Raw genomic sequence first — 2,361 nt, forward strand, 5'->3', positions numbered from 1 at the left:
CTCCACCTGAAGAAAATTCTAACTGGGCCCCACCTGCGAGGTCATGCTCTGTTTATCTTGACATGAGATCACCATGTCACGCACATATGGTTGTGATGCATGTGCCTGGTGTACCTTTATCAGACGGATAGTCATGATGGGTATAATGGGATTCGTATATTTTACCCCAGTGTCACTTTGATGGCATGCACTGCTCTCTCACTCAATAATAATAATAATAATAATAATAATAATAATAATAATAACAATAATAATAGAGAAGAAACTCTACTTCTGTGTGAATGACGGAGCCAGCTTGAGCATAATCCTATGAACGAGGAAAAGAAAGGAAAAAAAGAGAGTCACTTACTGTAAGGTGTCTTTGTAGGACATTATTGCCCGAGGTTACCGTGGTCTTTTCCGTAGGCTTTTCTCTCCACGGATAAACCTAATCTGTTTTTTACTTTTTTGTAACATTTACAATATTTTCTGTGATACACGATCCCGTTCGATCGGCGCTTTTTTTTTCACGTTCCCTTATTTTTCTCCTTTTTCCTTCTTCAAAAGAAAAGCTCTACAATATATTTTGTCCCCTCTGTGTTCGGCTCTATGTGGCTAATAAAGAAACATATCTATCTATCTATCTATCTATCTATCTATCTATCTATCTATCTAACGAAGCGGGGGTAAAATCAAGGTGTTCACACGACATCGCGAGATTCCAACATGTCCTCTCAACGACTCATACCGACCTCTCGTCGCAACCAATACGCTACTCTTTATAAGAGTTCGGCCAGTCCGTTCTTCCAACCCCACAAGGATGTCAATGAGTCTCACCACAGCAGTGTTAATAATTAGCGCAAAAAATATATAAATTTTTGTTTATAATTTTGGTTGGGATTTATTAACAAGTTATAAATTTTAATTCATTAGTTTTGTTTAAATTTATCCTGACTCGTGTGGGCGATACAGCTTTTCATGACCGCTTCTGTTGACATTGTATTAGCCTATAAAAATCGTTCGAGTGTTAAGACAAAAGAAAGGCAAAAAAGTGAAAAAGAACCCCACCTCCTCAAGAAAACGAGAAAAGGAAAAGTAAAGAAACGAAGAAAAAAATGTTGCTAAATTTGTGTTTGAAATTTTCAGGATTAACTGATTAAAATGATTTGAATATGTTTTGGTTTGTTTCATTGTGAGTGTTTCTTGATTTTCGATTATTGTAAACCCCAATCAAAGACTAAACCAGACAAGAAACGGCCTGGCATAAAAAAAAAAAGTGAAAGAGAAACGGAATTGGAAATGAAAAAAATTGATTTTTCTTATGTAAATGGTGTTTTGATACTTCCAGCTTGATAGTATGTTTTTATGTGAAGAAGAAACTAAAAGCGAAATCTCAACAAATTATATATGTTGTTTGTTGTTATTTGTTGTTGGTGCTGTTGTTCTTTTTCCATCAAAGTGAGCTAATAGCTAGTGGTATGAATTTAAATAAATCAGGTATTAAAGGACGTGGGCTGAAAATTTTTGAATGACTTGAATTTTCCTCTTAGCTGAAGAAAACGAAAACTTAATGGTATTTGTTAGTAATTCTCAAAGAAGCAAAAGAAATAGAAAACGATATAATTTCAATAAATTAAGATCCACTTTCACAGAAAATCGAATGTTCATGCTAATAGTACACACACACACACACACACACACACACACACACACACACACGCACATACACAATCCTGATCTGTCTTAGTTGATAAGGTGACAGCTACAGACATGCTTCGGTCATATTTGGTGTCATCAACATAATATTAAGGACCCAGAAGTTTTTACAAGTGAGAAGAAAAGAATTATGAAAATTTTTGCCCAGTATATTTTGCATACATACAAAAGAGTTAACGAAGGGAAGTAACTCAAATAATGGACCAATGACATGCATTTAGATAATTCAGGTTGGCGTTGTTGTACTGAATAAATGTATAAAAATAACTAAATGGATTGAAATTTGCTTCTTAGAGAAAGAAAACAAAATTTAGTGATAATTGTTTGAAATTATGCGTTAACTGTCTAAAATTGTTTCATGGACATTCCGAATAGGAAGCGTTACTATTGTATAAAGTAGTATATTTATCTTATTCTGTTGTAAAGAATACTGCGTTTCAATTGATTATGGTAATTCTTCCCTTAATAATTACGTCCACTCGCTACTGTTTTAAAGTATAGGAAAATTTGCTAACGACCGACGGCTGAGTCGATATCCTATCGCCACCAGCACTGCACACTACAGACGCTCAAAGTACAAAAGCACACAACTTAGGTGGACTCACTTCATTTAGTTATAAATAGGTTATTTTTGGTGGTGTGGAGGCCCAATGGCCCAGTGGTTAG

The sequence above is a fragment of the Octopus bimaculoides genome, chromosome 12, assembly GCF_001194135.2.
Source record: "Octopus bimaculoides isolate UCB-OBI-ISO-001 chromosome 12, ASM119413v2, whole genome shotgun sequence".
NCBI lineage: Eukaryota > Metazoa > Mollusca > Cephalopoda > Octopoda > Octopodidae > Octopus > Octopus bimaculoides.